The sequence below is a fragment of the Salmo salar genome, chromosome ssa14, assembly GCF_905237065.1.
Source record: "Salmo salar chromosome ssa14, Ssal_v3.1, whole genome shotgun sequence".
NCBI classification, from domain to species: domain Eukaryota; kingdom Metazoa; phylum Chordata; class Actinopteri; order Salmoniformes; family Salmonidae; genus Salmo; species Salmo salar.
The window spans coordinates 69768334-69789216 of NC_059455.1; the positions used below are offsets into that span (position 1 = coordinate 69768334).

At 41.3% G+C, this 20883-nt stretch overlaps 1 protein-coding gene across 7 annotated transcripts in view; it reads left to right on the forward strand.

Moving 5' to 3' along the window:
• The window catches only part of LOC106570191 (ras/Rap GTPase-activating protein SynGAP), a 104917-nt gene that overhangs the window by 39095 nt on the left and 44939 nt on the right, over positions 1-20883 (forward strand). Inside the window, exons 1-2 of one of the 7 annotated variants that reach the window (XM_014142242.2) lie at positions 10525-11700; positions 12497-12638. The exons of 3 other annotated variants lie outside the window; for them this stretch is intronic. The gene's annotated coding sequence lies outside the window, so the exon portion shown is untranslated. Of the gene's footprint in view, positions 1-10524; positions 12639-20883 lie in introns of those variants that run through there. 3 more of the 7 variants (XM_014142244.2, XM_014142243.2, XM_045694744.1) reach the window with 3 other exon arrangements.

The window sequence follows — 20883 nt, forward strand, 5'->3', positions numbered from 1 at the left end:
AGTCAATGTGCGGGGACACCGGTTAGTCGAGGTAATTGAGGTAAAATGTACATGTACAGTAGTTAGAGTTAAAGTAATTATGTATAGACAATAAACAGAGCGTAGCAGCAGCGTAAAAGAGGGGGTGGAGGGTAATGCAAATAGTCTGGGTAGCCCTTTGATTAGCTATTCAGAAGTCTTATGGCTTGGGGGTAGAATCTGTTAAGAAGCCTTTTGGACCTAGACTTGGCGCTCTGGTACCACTTGCCGTGCGGTAGCAGAGAGAACAGTCTATTACTAGGGTGGCTGGAGTCTTCCTCTGACACCGCCTGGTATAGAGGTCCTGGGTGGCAGGAAGCTTGGCCGTACGCACTACCCTCTGTAGTGCCTTTCGGACAGAAGCCGAGCAGTTGCCATACCAGGCTGTGATGCAACCAGACAGAATGCTCTCGATGGTGCAGCTGTAGAACCTTTTGAGGATCTGAGGACCCATGCCAAATCTTTTCAGTCTCCTGAGGGGGAATAGGCTTTGTCGTGTCCTCTTCACTACTGTCTTAGTGTGTTTGGACCATGATAGTTAATTGGTGATGTGAACACCAAGGAACTTCAAGCTCTCAACCTGATCCACTACAGCCCCGTCGATGAGAATGGGGGCGTGCTTGGTCCTCCTTTTCCTGTAGTCCACAATCATATCCTTTGTCTTGATCACGTTGAGGGAGAGGTTGTTGTCCTGGCCCCATACAGCCAGGTCTCTGACCTCCTCCCTATAGACTGTCTCATCGTTGTCGGTGATCAGGCCTAAGCTAGAGATATCTGTTTGTTTTTTTGCATTGGATACAACTCAATCCACCACATCCACCGATGTTGCACTTCCGCATCTGCTGTGAAATGTGACAGAGCTAGTGGTGTTGTTCAGATCATGAGACATCCCAATACTCGGTCTTCTAGAAAAATAATCTGTAGCGTCCAAACAAACTATTATTCCTCTGATGAGACTTCTCATGATCACGGTGTTCCCAGTTTTGCTGTACGACCCCCACAAGCGTCTTTGGACTCGCCTGAAGTCGATACAGCCAATCTGCTTACTTCTGTCTGTAGCGTCTGAACAGTTTGGGCTACAAACTAATATCACTCTGTGGAAAGGTGAGGCTCTTATGAACACGTACATGTCTGAATGTCCCCCAGGATCCGTTGAAAACATTTATGGAAGTACAGTATATACAGTGCTTTCGGAAAGTATTCAGACCCCTTCACTTTTTCCACATTACAGTCTTATTCAAAAATGTATTAAATGTGTTTTTCCCCTCAACAATCTACATACAAATACCCCATAATGACAAACCAAAAACGTTTTTAGACATTTTTGCTTATGTATTTGGTTGAAGTGCCTTTGGCAGAGATTGCAGCCTCAAGTCTTCTTGGGTATGACGCTACAAGCTTGGCACACCTGTATATGGGAAGTTTCTCCCATTAACCTCTGCATATCCTATCAAGCTCTGTCTAGTTAGATGGGGAGCGTCACTGCACAGCTATTTTCTCTCCAGAGATGTTCGATCGGGTTCAAGTCTGGGCTCTGGCTGGGCCACTCAAGGACATTCAGAGAATTGTCCTGAAGCCACTCCTGCGTTGTCTTGGCTGTGTGCTTAGGGTTGTTGTTCTGTTGGAAGGTGAACCTTCGGCCCAGTGCTCTGGAGCAGGTCTTCATTAAGGATCTCTCTGTACTCTGCTTCGTTCATCTTTCCCTCGATCCTGACTAGTCTCCAAGTCCCTGTCGCTGAAAAACATCCTCACAGCATGATGCTGCCACCACCATGCTGCACTGTAGGGATGGTGCCAGGTTTCCTCCAGAAGTGACTCTTGGCATTCAGGCAAAAGAGTTCAATCTTGGTTTCATCAGACCAGAGAATCTTGTTTCACATGGTCTGAGAGTCTTTAGGTGCCTTTTGACAAACTCCAAGTGGGCTGTCATGTGCCTTTTACTGAGGAGTGGCTTCCGTCTGGCCTCTCTACCTTAAAGGCCTAATTGGTGGAGTGCTGCAGAGATGGTTGTCCTTCTGGAAGATTCTCCCATCTCCACAGAGGAACTGAAGAACTCTATCAGAGTGACCATCGGGTTCTTGGTCACCTCTCTGACAAAGGCCCCTTTCCCCTGACTGCTCAGTTTGGCCGCGAGGCCAGCTCTATGAAGAGTTTTGGTGGTTCCAAACTTCTTCCATTTAAGAATGATGCAGGCCGCTGTGTTCTTGGACACCTTCAATGCTGCAGAAATGTGTTGGTACCCTTCTCCAGATCTGTGCCCTGACACAATCCTTTCTCTGAGCTCTACAGATAATTCCTTCAATCTCATGGCTTGGTTTTTGCTCTGAAATGCACTGTCAACTGTGTATATAGACAGGTGTGTGCCTTTCCAAATTATGTCCAATCAATTCCATTTACTACAGGTGGACTCCAATCAAGTTGTAAAAAGGATGATCAGTGGAAACAGGATGCACCTGATCTCAATTTCGAGTCTCATAGCAAAGGGTCTGAATAGTTATGTAAATAAGTTATTTCTGTTTTTTTACTTGAATAAATTTGCAAACATTTCTAAAAACCTGTTTTCACTTTGTCATCATGGGGTATTGTGTGTAAATTCAAATATTAAAAAATATATATTTTTGAATAGGGCTGTAATATAAGAAAATGTAGAAAAAGTCAAGGGGTCTGAATACTTTCTGAATGCAATGTAAACCGATGTGAAATATATTTTCCATTAACAAAAAGATTGTATTTTCAGCTGTTTGAAGCTGGTATACAAAACCGAGAGTAAAAGACAAAAACAAAACTTAAAAACGAGAAGCATAGAAATAGTGTACATAGAACAGACCTACCGCTTCTTAGACTTGCTTTCTATGAGAATGACAGATGTATAACTTGAATTTTGTAACTTCAAAAGTTACATATTGTCACGTCCTGACAATAGAAAGATGTTATTTTCTATGGTAGAGTAGGTCAGGGCGTGACAGGTTTTTTTTCTCTCTCTATGTTTTCTATTTCTATGTTCATGTTCTAGTTTTGTATTTCTATGTTGGTTTTGTTTGGGATGATCTCCAATTAGAGGCAGCTGGTCCTCATTATCTCTAATTGGAGATCATACTTAAGTAGGGGTTTTTCCACCTGGGTTTGTGGGAGATTGTATCTTTGAATCAGTGTATGTTTCACCTCTGCGTCACGGTTTGTTGTTGGAACGACACACACGCTGCACTTTAGTCCGCTCATTCCTACGACGAACGTGACACATATTGCAGCTCTAAGTACCAAATAAAGTAACAATATTAATGATTTCATCTTAAATCAGCCATGAATCCCCTGACAGGGGAAATAGAAGCTTGTTGTATTCAACAGGGAGGGGCAGTTTAAGCAAGATTAAAAAAGACTAGAAATGTTTCATGTTGTCTATCTATGGGTAACAGGGTTGATGAGTCATGCTTGACTCACTCAGTTTTCCACCACAAAATACTAGAAAATGGCCAAAAATAGTAGAACCAGATCACCTGCTTTTACGCTATGATTTGACTATTAGATGTTCAATGTTTCTTTTAAAAAATATGAAAATAAATAAGGAATAGTTTCACTATATTAAAATGAGAGTTCAGTTCACATGAAAGAGTTGACCTTAAAATTAGGAAAACATATATAAATATATTTTACCTTGTCCATGTGGTCAATATTCATTGACTATAACAGACTTTTAAAATTCAATGTTGGTGCACAATTTAAGATATCTTAAGATATCAAATGGACCTAAAAGGCACGCATTTTATTGAACGAACGACCCTGGTACATTTGTACATACTGAATTAGAGATACACTGTATTTGTAGAAAGCAAAGTTTTCAGATTTATCTAGTGCCCCATGGAATTGGCTGGTGGTGGTAATGTGCAATTATGAGCATTAACACTTTTTCTAATTCACCAGTATTTGTGAGTGGGTTTCACAGTGGGACTGCAATATGTAATCATGTAATTAATGATGGAGTGAAGAACTTATTTTCCCACATCAACAATTAATGCTGGCTATTTTATTAGTGGTTCACAAATTGGTTCACAAATTCTTCACCTTTAATTGTCCTGTTATTCTATGTAGATGAAATGCTTTTGGCTGTCAGCTAAATGGGTTTTGTTAAAAACACAGCTTCTGAAATTACATAACATGATCTGAATCCAGAGTCCCAATACTCAGGGAAAAAGTTTAAAAAAACGAAGATGTGACATGGGAACCACTTCCATGCATGTTATTGCAACTTGACTACAGTCTGTCTCATTTTTACCCAACTTTAAACCAAAACGCATTTACATGGTTCAAAGTTTTGCTGATTTCACATTGAATTGATGTCCGCCAACAACAAACTAAACGTTGGACTGAGGTCTGTGCCCAGTGGGAGAGCATTCAGTTCTGCCTTAAAAAGCATCAAGAATAGCTGCTCTTGCCATGACATAGTGACCAGGTGAATACAGGTGAAAGCTATGATCCCTTACTGATGTCTCTTGTTAAATACGCTTCAATCAGTTTAGATGAAGGGGAGGAGACAGGTTAAAGAATGATATTTAAGCCTTGAGACAATTGAGACATGGACTGTGTATGTGTGCCAGTCAGAGGGTGAATGGGCAAGACAAAAGATTTAAGTGTCTTTGAACGAGGTATAGTAGAAGGTGCCAGGCGCACCGCTTTGTGTCAAGAACTGCAACGCTGCTGGGTTATACATGCTCAACAGTTTCCCGTGTGTATCAACACTTGTTAAGCAATTGTTAAGCATTTACAATTGATTAAATGTAGATTGTTTGTCACTGGCCTACACATTGTCCAATGTTTTACAAATTAATTACAAATCAAAAGCTGAAATGTCTTGAGTTAACCCTTTATGTTATGGCAAGCCTTAATACGTTCTGGAGTATAAATGTGCTTAACAAGTCACATAATAAGTTGCATGGACTCACTCTGTGTGCAATAATAGTGCTTAACATGACTTTTGAATGACTACCTCATCTCTATACCCCACACATGCAATTATCTGTAAGGTCCCTCAGTCGAGCAGTGAATTTCAAACACAGATTCAACCACATAGACCAGGGAGGTTTTGCAATGTCTCGCATTGGCTGTGATAGGAGAAAACTGAGGATGGAGCAACAACATTGTAGTTACTCCACAATACTAACCTAATTGACAGAGTGAAAAGAAGGTAGCCTGTACAGAATAAAAATATTCCAAATACTCCATATTTCAAGTATTGTGGTGGCTGCATCATGTTATGGGAATGCTTGCAATCATTTTTCTGACTTGGGAGTTTTTCAGGATAAAACAAATGTACGAAATGGAGCTAAGCACAGGCAAAATCCCTAGAGGGAAACCTGGTTCAGTCTGCTCTTCACCAGACACTGGGAGTTGAATTCACCTTTCAGCAGGACTATAATCTAAAACACAATGCCAAATCTACACTGGAGTTGCTTACCAAGAAGACAGTGAATGTTGGCCAAGTTACACTTTTGACCTAAATCTACTTGAAAATCTATTGGAAGACCTGAAAATGGTTGTCTAGCAGTGATCAACAACCAATTTGACAGAGCTTGAAGAGTTTTGAAAATAACAATGGGCAAATGTTGCACAATCCAGTTGTGGAAAGCTCTTAAGAGACTTACCCAGAAAGACATTCTGCTGTATTTACTGCCAAAGGTGCTTCTACAAAGTATTGACTCAGGGGTGTGAACATTTTCTAAAAACATGTTTTCACTTTGTCATTATGGGGTATTTGTTTTATTTATTTTTTATTTAACCTTTATTTAACTAGGCAAGTCAGTTAAGAACAAATTCTTATTTACAATGACGGCCTACCTCGGCCAAACCCTATCCTGGACGATGCTGGGCCAATTGTGCGCCGTCCTATGGGACTCCCAATCACGGCCGGTTGTGATACAGCCTGGAATTGTGTGTAGATGGGTGACAGAAAATATACATTTTACCCATTTTGAATCTAGGCTGTAACAACAAAATATGTAATAAGTGAAGGGGTATGAATACTTCCTGAAAACACACACACACACACACACACCCACACACACACACACACACACACACACACACACACACACACACACACACACACACACACACACACACACACACACACACACACACACACACACACACACACACACACAAGCAGCAATCATTATTGGATTTGATGTCCAGGACTCTTGCAGTTGCAGCGCAAGAGAGAAGAACACCATCACAAGTTTTACACATCAACAGTGTACCGCGATCGGTTTAAATCTGTACTTTAACAATATCATACAATGAATTGGACCCCGTTTGTGAAAAAAAAGCAGCTCTTGTGCCAAACGAAGTACTACACTGCCCGTTTGAAACTAGATTGTATGAAACGCATACAAATCAAAACGTAACTGTACATCAGTTCAAACATGCTCTCTCTCTCGTAATGCATGAATGCTTTTATATTTTTACACCAAATACAAGTTTTGATGAAATAGGGTAATGCCCAAATCGAATGTGAGTTTTTTGTCTTGATTGACTTTTGTCTTAGCTGACAAGTGTCCTTGTGTCCCACTGAGCTTACAAACTACCCAGTGCAGCCCTTGTTTTAGTAGCAATTCCGTAATCAGGCACTTTGAATAGTCCAGATCAGGAGATGAGCACCGATAAGCCTTGATATGATAATAGGCAATGTGTGTGTGTGTGTGTGCGTGCGTGCGTGCGTGCGAGACACATTTAAAATAATGAATTATAATATAGTGGGGAAAAAAGTTCAGTCGAAGAAAATAAAATGATACTGCAACATCACCGAGGTGAGATCTCATCTCTCTCCTGATGGTAACCATGGTAATAACCAGGCTGAGGTTTGTTAAATAGTAAGAGATTTTTCTATGACTCTTATGTGGATGCTGTTAAAAATATGTGTTGGTCTGATGTGATTAATGAGGAGCATCCAGACACTGCACTTGATGAATTTATGAAATTGCTTCTTCCAATTATTTATAAACATGCACCTGTTAAGAAACTGACTGTTAGGACTGTTAAGGCTCCATGGATTGATGAGTAATTGAAAAACGGTATGGTTGAAAGAGATGGGGCAAAAGGAGTGGCTAATAAGTCTGGCTGCACATCTGACTGGCTGATTTACTGCAAATTGAGAAATGATGTGACTAAACTTAACAAAAAGAAGAAACTGTATTATGAAGTCAAGATCAATGATATAAAGAATGATGGGAAAAAAACTTTGTTGTACTTTTAAATGAAATTATGGGCAGAAATACAAATTCAACTTCATCTTTCATCGAATCAGATGGCTTATTCATTACGAAACTATTTGATGTTGGCAATTATTTGAATGATTATTTCATTGGAAAAGTGGGCAAACTAAATGCAGAAAATGCCAACATCGAACAGTGAGCAATTGTATTCATGCATAAAAAAAATAATAATGAAAGAAAAGCATTGCAAGTTTGAATTTTGTAAAGTTAGTGTGGGAGAGGTGGAAAAATTATTGTTATCGATCAATAATGACAAACCCCCTGGCATTGACAACTTAGATGGAAAGCTACTGAGGATGGTAGCTGACTCTATAGCCACTCCTATCGGTCATATCTTTAATCTGAGCCTAGAGGAAAGTCTTTGTCCTCAGGCCTGGAAGGAAGCCAAAGTAATTCCACTTCCCAAGAGTGGTAAAGCGGCCTTTACTGGTTCTAACAGTAGACCTATAAGCTTGCTGCCAACTCTTAGCAAACTGCTGTAAAAAATGGTGTTTGACCAAATACAATGCTATTTCTCTGTAAACAAATGAACAACAGACTTTCAGCATGCTTATAGAGAGGGGCACTCAACATGTACTGCACTGACACAAATGACTGATGATTGGTTGAAAGAAATTGATAATAAGAAGATTGTGGGAACTGTACTGTTAGATTTCAGTGCAGCCTTTGATATTATTGACCATAACCTGTTGTTGAAAAATCATATGTGTTATGGCTTTTCAACCTCAGCTCTGAATTCACAATATGGCAATCTATCTAATAGAACTCAAAGGAAGCTTCTTTAATGTCAAACATGTAAAGTGTGGTCTACAGCAGGGCAGCTCTCTAGGCCCTCTATTCTTTTCTATTTTTACCATTGACCTGCCACTGGCATTAAACAAAGCATGTGTGTCCATGTATGCTGATGATTCAACCATATACACATCAGCAACCACAGCTAATGAAGTTACTGAAACTCTTAACAAAGAATTGTAGTCTGTTTTGGAATGGGTGGCCAGTAATAAACTGGTCCTGAGCATCTCTAAAACTAAGAGCATTGTATTTGGTACAAATCATTCCTTAAGTTCTAGACCTCAGCTGAATCTGGTAATGAATGGTGTGGCTGTTGAACAAGTTGAGGAGACTAAATTACTTGCCGTTACTTTAGACTGTAAACTGTCATGGTCAAAACCTATAGATTCAATGGTTGTAACGATGGGGAGAGGTCTGGCCGTAATAAAGAATGCTCTGCTTTTTTGACACCACACTCCAAAAAGCAAGTTCTGAGGCTAGTTTTCTCTAATCTTGATTATTGTCCAGTCGTGTGGTCCAGTGCTGCAAGGAAAGACCTAGTTAAGCTGCAGCTGGCCCAAAACAGAGCGGCATGTTTTGCTCTTAATTGTAATCAGAGGGCTGTTATAAATATTATGCATGCCAGTCTCTCTTGGCTAAGGGTTGAGGAGAGACTGACAGCATCACTTCTTCTTTTTATAAGAAACATTAATGTGTTGAAAATCCCAAATTGTTTACATAGTCAACATACACACAGCTGACACACACACTTATCCCTCCAGACATGCCACCACGGGTCTTTTCACAGTCCCCAAATCCAGAACAAGTTCAAGAAAGCGTACAGTATTATATAGAGCGCTAATTGCATGGAACTTCCTTCCATCTCATATTGCTAAAATAAACAGCAAACCTGGTTTAAAAAAACTGATAAAGTAACACCTCACGGCAGAATGCCTCTCCCCTATTTTACCTAGATAGTTTGTGTGTATGTATTGATATGTAGGCTACGTGTGCCTTTTTTTTTAAAGTATGTAGTTCTGTCTTTGAGCTGTTCTTGTCTATTGATGTTCTGTATTATGTCATTCTGTATTATGTTTCATGTTTTGTGTGGACCCCAGGAAGAGTAGCTGCTGCTTTTGCAACAGCTAATGGGGATCCTAATAAAATACCAAGTACCAAACCGTTCAGATTTATTTTTTTACACCAAGATGGCTCACGCGCTCCATTTTCCTCTATATTTTCCTCCTCTTCAAGTAAAAAATCTCCTTTTGTGCTGCCTGCAGATAAAAGGGAAATAATCAATGGCATACAGTATGGTTGTCATGGAAACTGGGAATACTGATTTATCCCCCCGTGGCTGGCTTGGTTGGATCCAGGAACCATGATTGGCTAGTACAGTCTCATCTTTAATAAACTGCTGTAGAACACGGAACAGGTGGTCAGAATACAAATTGTGTAGTTATGTGTTCATTCAAAGATGCATGGAATAAGAATCCTTCAGTTTAGTGAGTATTTTCTTTAACAAAATGCCATCTGCATCAGTGGTTGAATGAAGAGCTGTACATTTAGACTTACTCTACCCATTGTTGATAGAAATGTAGGGCATGGAGTTTGCTTTCAATTCATTCACCATTCCAACTCCAAACTTCATAGTATCAGCCTTTAGGAAAATTCTATCTCTGAAAATGCTTGGCATTTTTATTTTCATGGTGTGGCACCATGTGGGGTGAAGTGCTGATGCTACAGAGCTACTAGGTTCAGAGAGGCAACATTTGTGTGGCAGTGGTCTTCAAACCTGGTCCTCGAGACCCCGGATGTGTAGGTGTTCTAGCAACTGATCAAGCCTTTGATTGGTTAAATCAGGTTTGTTATTATTGGTCTTCAACAAACGGCTGCAAATCCAGTTGATCTCCAGGCCTAGGGTTGATCAACACACATCTGTGGGTAATAAATAAAGTACACATTCTGCAGCTGGAGGAGCGTCTTTTGAACAGATATAGATTTCCTATGTAGTCAGATATGATTTATCAACACTGTTGGTTGGTGTCCTAAGCCAATGCCTCAATGCAAATGTCTAATTGTCAGTCTTCTTTAGAGGACGTAATACATATAAATGACTGAGGAGTAAAAATAATATAAAGGTCAACTGACAGTATGCCATAGCTGCCAAAATATCACCATATAGGCATATGTGGGTTCCCAGGGTCCCAGAAAGCTCCCAATGTTCCCAAATGTTGGGCACATGCACATCATTTGAAACACAATTGAATGCTTTAGTCTTGGGAGAGCTGTTTTACTTTGCTAAAAATGAATGTGTAGTTGGTAGGCTGTTGTCTGGTTCGTTTGTGACCATTTAGGCTACCACGGTTTACCGTGCATCCTGTAAGCCTATAGCGCAATTGCGCCCATGCTTCCCACACACTTCCCCCTCTCTCGTAACCTCTTCTTGTTATGCTTCGTGTGTGTGCGCGCGCCCCCCGGTCGTCGTTGCAAGCGATAGAGGGAGAGAGAGCGCGCGCGCCAAAGAGAGAATATAATCGAGAAGGAACGATTTCACCAATCACCTCCGCCTCTTTCTGACAATTTGCATCTCAATCCTCTCGTTGCAAGTGACAGAGCTAGATGAAGCGCGACAAAACAGATTGGCGACAATGTATACAACATAACCTATGCGGACACCATCGATCAATCCAGCTCTCCAAGCTACAAATAAAGTCTGACGCAGCACCATAGAGAAATAGATTTGACGGTAGAACGGAGGGAGCATCAAAGCTGAAACTCCTTTGAATTATCCAGTTAATTTGGAATGTGATGCATTTACATGTCGGTTTATTGGACTTCAGTGAGGGGATGACAGACTACGGACGTGTCCTCAAGTCTTCCCCGCTGCTATCAGCAAACAAAGTGTAGCCTACGAATTGGAAAATATTCCATGTTTTACGCATTTTCTGGATTTGGGGCATATACGCGCATTGGAAAGGTATAATACGTCTATAGGCTATCTTTTCTTTATTGCTGGACAGACGTGGTGTGTAAACGCGCATAGCCTGAGCACGATGATGCATTCGTAGTCTAGTTGTTGGCATACACCCTACATTTCTACACACGTTTCTGCCTGTATGATAACTCTGGCCTTGTCATATCGATTAAAGTAGGGGTGATGTATGATACGCATTTAATATTGACACATCGTTCTGTGAATTTCAATCACATGTGTGATGGCATTCAATAATCTTCCGTTTCTTTCACAGAAATACTGAATGCATTTGACAAACAATTGACAGATGAACCTACCTGATCATTGATCATTAGATTGATAATTAGGCTATCAGAGAGTACAAGTAGGCCTATGTTTAAATAGAACGCCAGTTATGGTATTAAAGAGTAATAGGCTGCAAAAATAATCACAACAAAAAGATGAAAAAAATCAGCCTCAGAAGAGATTCTGTAGGTTACCGAGGAAACTGCAAAGGGATCGCATTTCAGCTTTGTGGTTGTAAGACAGTCGGAAGAGAAGGAGCCGGGGGAAAAGACCAAGGAGAGGCCGCGGCCAAGGAGCGTTCTGTGGGACTGCACGACAAGGAGCTACCGCTGCCAGCACTGGAAAGCGTGGCTTGGGGTTGGTGGAAGAAAGAATCGAATAATCGTGAGACGTCATAACAATCATTATAACAAAACACATCACGATATCTTTTGAATAATACCATATTTTTGATTGTGTTAAGAGGTGTGGCAAGCAGCCATTTCTAAATTAACATATTTTAACAAAGGCTATTTATAATATGTATGTTGTATAACTAATATTTATCATTTAAAGACTGTGTGCAGTTATATTTGAATAATCCAGTCTCTGTGATAACCTTGTATTCTTAGTTGCACTGACGATATAGCATTGTAATAATGGGATGTTTAGAAATACATTACCACAGACACAAGCTAAGTCCATGTCACAAGCAGCACAAACTCACTTAAAACAGTATCCTGTTAATGTTATTCTCTAAAATCTGCACACTGATAAGAACCACCAGAAAGATGATCAGCCTTATGACTCCTTGTCCTCAACAACATGTTGGCAAAAGACATATGCTTACTTCACAGAGAGCTATCTTAATTTATTCAAAGTATATTATCATAAATGCAATTGCACACACATCTACAGAAAAGGTGAACATTTTCAAATGCATACTAATTTGGCTTAAAACGATGAGATGCACACACTCCTATTCCTGTCCAATGTGATGTGAAGAGTACCACTTTGTTAGTGATAAAGGAGTATGGATATCAGGCACCTTTAAGTGTCTCAAATGTGGTCACATAGATTGCTGTTAAGCACAAGCTAACTTAAAAAGGAGAGGACCCTATACCCTATTACTGGACACATCTCAGCCCACACCCTCAACCTGTGTTGTGGACCAACTAAACCTGGAACCTCTTTAATATAGTCAACCTTAGCCGGAAGCGACCTGGAAAACTAACCCCCCTGCCTAAGCAACTTGGAAATCAACCTTAACTCTGCTGACTCCAACTCACCCAGTTATCGAGCTGCAGTACTTGGAAATCAACGACTCGCAACCTGACGTTTGGGTAAGGCCTGTAAATCTATCAGCGTCTTTGATTATTTGTCTTTGTAATCCTCTCCAATGTTGAACGTCAGAAGTGTCATGTCCATTCTAAATGAGACTGACTTGTAACTTTAAACCGTAATAACACTGAAGTTCCAATTGCTCAACAAGTGCCCTGTCCAGAAACAACACCTAGCTCCTACCCCTATGGCCATGTTGATCTGAATTAAGTTAATAGGTATACGTTATATGGTAGTAGCTCCTTCGCCCTCTGGTATGCTAGATGGAGCTGCTACCAAATGGTTTTACCTGTCCAATTCCTTCAGATCTACATGAAGTGCCAAGGGATTGTTTCTGGACCGGGCCGTGAGCTGTTGTGAAATGGTGAGGATACAGAACATAAATCTGGATTAATACAAGCTAATAAGGGGCCAGGGATGGGGCTGGTCCCCTTGGAAATTTGGACGTGGAATGTATGTTACTGATTGCTCTAAAGATTTATTGTAACAATAGTTTTGGCATTGGCCATGCATGCCATGTTGTACCGTTCAGAGGCTACCTGAACAGTCACATCACATCTTGATTTGTTGTTGGAGGACCTGAGGCCCACAATATTGTTATTACCAGTATCTCTTCCCGGTTAATGTATTGTAGCCAATGATGTAGTGGAGTCTTTTTTTATTTGGTGAATAGCTTTATGCACTTATTATGCTAAATTAGCATTGTTAGTGTTCGCCTTTGTTTCTCTGCCACCTTTATATACCCACCTTTTTACCTCTACATCCCTGCTTGTAACGCTACATACATACAGTATACTTAGGTCCTTCGTTTGTTCCTGTTAAAACGCTAGCCTTACCGTTTACACATTTTGGCCAGAATTAAATAATTACAGATGGTGGACTTTCCACAACTCGTTTTCAGAAGTGTTTGACTTGCACAACAGTGTGTCCTGGATTGGAGGGAGTTGACACTTGATTTAGCAATAAACAGTCCCATTCCGTGAGCCGGATGACTTTCCAGCCAAGTTTGCCATCCGCACTGAATAGGTCACAACATGGGACAGACAATTTCTAAACTCACTAGGTCCGGGATGTGCTGCTGTGCAAATCAAGGGCACTCCTGATAGCATAGTTGTGGAAAGTCCTCCACACTCAATGATAGCGTTTGGCAAATACATGAGTTCCACATCTTATTGGCTGCTAGTCAAAGAATTGCTTTGAACTTTTGGCATCAAGATGTCTATTGATGTCGTGTTTCCAAATGTAAAGCTCCTCTTATCTGACTCAGTTTACTCCCTCATATAGCATAAGCTTTGTACTGTACCTAACAGATTGGAAACCGAAGTTAGTGTGTGCAGTGAAAACTTCAAATGGACAGTTGTCATGGTAACAATAGGAAAAGGGGCGCATAGGGAACAGCATTGAGGCAGATAGAAGCCTACAGTAGATGCTGTGGCAAACTCCTGCAGTATCATTTTTGTTTTTCACACATCAAATTGTTCATTAAACACTAATCAAGAATGTTTGAGTGTAGTTAGCTACAGATGATGTTAATTAACCCCAGAGTCTAAGCCTCTGGCAATATCTACTAAGCTACTAACATTTAGACTTTTTTAAGATGCTTATAAGATGGATCATTCAGCTATTTGATTTGGAATTGTAGGACTCCTGTAGATATCCAAAAGAAATATAAAACAATTATTTGATGAAACATTGCATTTGGTAGTACTGCTGTTAGCCCATATTAGCATTGAATAACACATTCATACAGGGCAAAAAATGTAGTCCAAAAATGAATCAAAATGAAGTACGATTTGAAGTGTCTGAAATGCATCTGAGAGATATAGGAAAGCATCAGAGACGGGGAAAAAGGTTACATGTGCAACCCTGGTTCCAAAAAAAAGCATATTCAGCACAATTCATTTTTACCTCACAAGTCACAGATGAGCTGTGAATTGTATAGCAAAACGGACGACATGTTCGTTGCAAATCCTGGGCTCATACCATTCAGACTTTACAGACGTTTTGTGAGAAGACTTGTGCAGAGTTGGCACGTCCACGGGACCGACTTTAGACAAGTCCTTTGAAGCTTGTGGGCGTCGTAGAGCAGAATGGACTACATGTTTTATTTGTAATAGTCTCGGCTTTTCAGAACAGGTTATAGTTATATAATAGTTTCATGCTCAAATCCCTCTGACTTTACAGACATTTTGATGAGAAGACCTGTTTTGGGGATGTCTCCTGGTCTTACAAACACCGATGTAGCTTCCTTCATCCATTGTTTCTTGCGCAACAGCCAGAAAATTAGCCATAGTAGTACGGCGCCTCTGGAGCAAATTAGGGTTAAGTACCTTGCTGAAGGGCACATTGACAGATTTTCACCTTGTCGACGTGGGTATTCGAACCAGAGACTTTTCAGATACTGGCCCAAAGCTGGTCAGAAAAAGCCGGAAATATTTATGAAAAGGCCTTGTATTCCGATGACTTCTTAAAAATAAAGATTTAGTCTCGGTAACACTTTACTTGACACCCAGTGTCATAACAGCAGGTTCCATAACCTGTCATAATATGGTCATAACACTGTCATGACCATATATAATTACACCCATTGTGACATATATTGCGTTAATATATGGCTGGTTATGACACCTACATAGGAGTGTCAAAACCCACATTTATTCAAATGAGTTATTTAGATCCTTTGTTGTTGTTGGGTCTGTCAGTCAGTCATCAGTCAAAAAGAGAATGTCTTGTCCTGCTCCTCAAATATGCTCCTGCATTCAGCCCAGTCTTCAACAACAGAGCATTGGGGTAGGTGCATGTGTGACATCAATGTGTGCGCAATTACAATGCTCATTTAAGATGGTCAATTTCATAAAATATTATGTAATATAAACATACTGTTGAAACTTAGGCTATGGTGTAATGGAATGTTTGGCCTTGTGAGGTAGGTTTTGAGGGTTTATGACATATTATGACATGGTTATGACTGTGTCATAAGGTGTTATGATGCTGGGTGTCAGGTAAAGTGTTACCAATATTTCAAACTCATGCACAGAGAAACACATGCGAAAGGGCTATTGTGTACTTCCCAAACACCCACTCTCAATCTTCCTTGCTCTTCCCCGATCTCTCTTTTTATCTACGTCCCTTTCTCGCTCTCTCTCCCTCTCTCTTTCTCTGTGTATCAGTTGGCTGGAAGCTGTTACCACCCACACACACTCCGGCCTGACATAAAATGTACATTCAGAATATAAGCACGCACACACACGCGTGCACACACATACACACACACACACGCATACACACACAGATGTTCACAACGATGCAATCACACACAGACAAAGTTATTTCAGTGTTTAAATATTTTGTTGTGTGATATGTAATAATGCCACAGCAAGTGTCATAAGGCATGTTTTCACTAGGATACCAGTTGCGTGTTTTATTACTGTTCCATGCCTCTAGTACAAGGCCCTGTGCAAAGCTATTTGATTTGTTCCTCACACATGAGTGTGAGAAATGCACTCTCATTTGCACATTTTGTGTCTGTGTGTGTGTGTGTGGTATGTTGGTGCGTATTTACTGTTGTTTTGTCCTGGAAAATTAACATGTTTGTAACTCTCAAGTCTCTTGCTCCAAATGTATTAGTTGTGCCAATGTCTTATGGTTCAAGTGGAATTTCTTGGAGTTGTTACCATGGATACCAAACAATGAGCTGGGATCTGGAATAGAACATAGAGAGAGAGTGAGAGTTGAATATTGCAAAATGTTGAACCAAATGGACAAGTGCCAAATATAGAGTATACAACCTATATTTTCTCTTTCTTTGATGTACATGTCAGGCCACGTTATAAACCCGTTGCCGAGAGAACCGGGGCCTCCCGACCTGTCCCGAGAGTCGCCGGAATCGGCTGAGTCACTGCTTCCCGAGCCTATGCAAATAGGTAAAGCTGGGCTATCGCCAGAGGAACGGCAATACAGGATCAACACGAAGAGTTGTCTGTATAGCGGGACTCTTAGTCATTTTTAGTCCTCTTGTCCTTTATAAGAGATCAGGCTCACTGGTAGGAGCCCTGTTCGTGCCATTCTGCTGTGTGGTAGCCAGTCTAAATCTCTCCGGGTCCTCATTGAGTCTGGGGCCTATGAGAGTTTTTTGGACGCTACCCTGGCTTCCGAGCTGAACAGCCCCTCTTTACTCCCATGGAGGTTAGAGCGCTGGACGGGTGCCCTATAGGCCAGGTCACTCACATTACCACTCCCATCAACCTACGGGTGTCAGGGAATCACAGCGAGACTATTCAATTCCTGCTCATCAAGTCTCCTCAGATTTCCGTGATATTGGGATTCTACTGGCTCCAGTGACACAATCCCCTCATCGACTGGGCTGCTGGTGCCATCGTGGGCTGGAGCAGGTCCTGCCACACTCATTGCCTGAAGTCAGTTCTGCCTTCCCCGGGACGTCTTCCTGGGGGCTTGGAAATTTCCCTGAACCTCTCTGCCATTCCCGCAGAGCACCAGGACCCATGGAGGGGTTCAGTAAGGCCCGGGCCCGGTGTCCAAGAAGGTCAAGTCTGAGGTGCTGGCACGCCGCTATAGTGCCACGGCTACACCCCCGAAAGCCGAGATCTTTCCCCCCCGCTCCCAGATCAGGTGTCGCCCATTTTCCCCATTATCCCCTGTGTACTTATACCTGTGTTTTCTGTTTGTCTGTTGCCAGTTCGTCTTGTTTGTCAAGCTTACCAGCATTCATCCTGTCAGCTCCTGTCTTTTTCCCTGCCTCTCTTTTTCTCGTCCTCCTGGTTTTTGACCCTTGCCTGTCCTGACCTTGTACCCGCCCGCCTGACACTCTGTACCTTTGCTCCACCTCTGGATTATTGAACTGGGTTACTGAACTCTGCCTGTCCCTGAGCCTGCCTGCCTTGACCTGTCGTTTGCCTGCCCCTGGTGTTACAATAAACATTGTTACTTCGACACAGTCTGCATCTGGGTCTTACCTTATCCTGATAGAGCCTGCTAACTGAGGAGTGTTAATTCACCTGTTTCCATACATGTTTCATTTTAAAACATTTATCTTACAAAGGAGTAATTTAATCTAAGTGCTTAACAATTTATCTGTACATGGAATTGTATTTGTTTTTTTTTACTCATTTCTTTCTAATCTTTACAGGAAAATGCCAATTGCACTCTCTGATGTGTGGAGACATTTCACTGCAGCTAATGTAGAAGGAAAAACTGTGTACATTTGCAAATACTGTACCAAATCATATGTGAAGAATGCAACAAAGATACAGAATCATCTGGCCAAGTGCATAAAGTTCCCTCAGCGCTCACAACAAGCAACCTCTGACAAAAGTCCCTCTACTTGTATTTGAGGTGAGAATTATGAATCAGACGCCTTATCGATAGCAACAGCTCATGGTCCTCCTGGAATCAGAAGTTTTTTGACTCAATGGAGGAACGTAGTCAGAGAAATGTTGATGAATGTCTTGCTCGAGCTGTGTATGCAACTGGTTCACCTCTGATGCTCACAGGAAATGTGTATTGGAAGAGATTTCTGAATGTTCTTCACCCAGCATACATCCCTCCAATCAGACATGCTTTATCTACACATTTTCTGGATGCAGAGTTCAACAGAGTTCAAGTGAAGGTCAAGCAAATCATAGAGAAAGCAGACAGTATTGCAATCATCTCTGATGGGTGGTCGAATGTTCGTGGGCAAGGAATAATTAACTACATCATCTCCACCCCTCAACCAGTATTCTAAAAGAGCACAGACACAAGGGACAACAGACACACCGGTCTCTACATTGCAGATGAGCTGAAGGCAGTCATCAATGACCTTGGACCACAGAAGGTATTTGCGCTGGTGACAGACAATGCCGCTAACATGAAGGCTGCTTCGTCTAAAGTGGAGGAGTCCTACCCTCAAATCACACCCATTGGCTGTGCTGCTCATGCATTGAATCTGCTCCTCAAGGACATCACTGCACTGAAAACAATTGGTACACTCTACAATAGAGCCAAGGAAATGGTTAGGTATGTGAAGGGTCATCAAGTCATAGCAGCAATCTACCTCACCAAGCAAAGTGAGAAGAATAAGAGCGCCACATTGAACCTGCCCAGCAACACCTGTTTGGGTGGTTTTGTCATCATGTTTGACAATCTCCTGGAAGGGAAGGAGTCTCTCCAAGAAATGGCCATATCACAGTCTTCCGATATGGACAGCCTCATCGAGATGATCCTCCTGGCTAATGTATTTTGGGAGAGAGTTGTAAGAAGCCTGAAACTCCTAAAACCTATAGCAGTAGCCATTGCACGGATTGAGAGAGACAATGCCATCCTATCTGATGTTCAGACTCCGCTTGCAGATGTAAGATAATCAATCCGTACTGCCCTGCCCACTTCACTGTTGCTCCAAGCAGAGGAAACTGCAGTTCTGAAATACATCAAAAAGCATAAAGACATCTGCCTGAAGCCCATACACGCCACAGCGTACATGTTGGATCCCAAGTATGCTGGCAAAAGGATCCTGTCTGGTGCAGAGATCAACAAGGCCTATGGTGTCATCACTACCATGTCTCGCCACCTTGGCCTGAATGAGGGCAAGGTTCTTGGCAGTCTGGCGAAGTACACTTCCAAGCAAGGGCTTTGGGATGGAGATGCAATATGGCAGTCGTGCCAACATATCTCATCAGCCACCTGGTGGAAGGGACTTTGTGGATCTGAGGCTCATTCCCCTTTTGCCTCCATCATCCTCCAAATCCCACCAACATCAACCGCCTCAGAGCGCAACTGGTCCTTGTTTGGGAACACACACACCAAAGCACGCAACAGGCTGACCAATACAAGGGTTGAAAAATTGGTGGCCATCCGGGTAAATTTGAGTCTTTTTGAGCCTGACCATTTTTTCATTCTCGACAAGGTTGTAAAGTGACGGTGAAGATGAGGCCTCAGAGTCTGATGTTCAAGAGGTGGACATTGAGGAGGTCCAGGGAAAAGACATGGAAGCCTGAGAGGAAGACAACCAAAGCTTTAGTTTCTAGACTATTATTTTACAGATGTATGTTGAAAACGTTTTTGGGAGATGCGATGGATCATTGGGGATCATTCAATATTCCTTTTCTTTTGTTGTTCAGTGAATTTATCCCATGTGAAGAGTCAACTCATTTAATTAAAGTTGAATTCATAACTAAATCGTTTTTTTTAACAGTTCTACATAATTCATGGGTTGCACCTCGGTCACTCGGTCGCGTAGTTGCCATTGTTAACAACATTCTACAAATGCCGCAACATATTGATGTCCGACTGATGGTTAATGCTCAGTCTTTCTGAACAGGGGCTAATGACTGTTCAGACAAAATTACACAATAGAGGCCTGGAAATACGATGACATTGCTAAAGTAGACAAATAATTAGTAGAAAACAACATTGGCATCATTATGATGTCAACATGTTTACTTTAGAGAGATGCAATGTTGCCATGAGCTAGCAAAGTTTGTCAGAAATAGCTAGCAAAAATGTTGGCGCTCTCCCCTCAGTCTTAGCTAGCTAGCAAATATTATAATGCATCTAAAGTCAATCTGGCGACATCACAATGATGACAAAAGCTTCTACTACTAATTATTTGCTCCCTTCTGCCACAGTCATGCACTTTTGATCAAATCTTCATCAGCTATTGAGACCGCATTGAGTAGATCCCGTGGGGGATAGATCCTGAATCTTCTCATTGCCCGCCAGCAAAATTAACCTACATTTAGGCTAGTGTTTATATATGTATTTCACACTAACCCCAATATGTGTTCATGTCAACTGCATTACAGTTCAAAACTACTTTGACTACCACCACCGATTTCTCTATGATAATTATGCTACCAGCTTATACAAACAGGAGTTAATATTTAGCAGTCACTTCTAAACCTGAAAACAAGTTCTAAATGTTATGCAGTGAAAACAGCCAAATATATCCAAATCAGACTTTAGCAACCACATTGTGGGCCTGTTACAATACATAAATCATGACGGATTTGATGAATATCCACTTTGTTAGATCAGATTTGTTGAATGTGTGGCAATCCGGCGTCCTTCTTCTATGGTCTACATTCCATTGACCTCTTTGTAGAGTTGTAATGACATGAGCTGCACATTTGAACACAAACATTTCAATTCATAACGTTACCGTAACGTTGTTATAAATGTGTATAAGGCCTCAGAAACACAGGCCTGTATTTATCAAAGTAATCTCTGGTTAACAAACAGAATGTCATTATT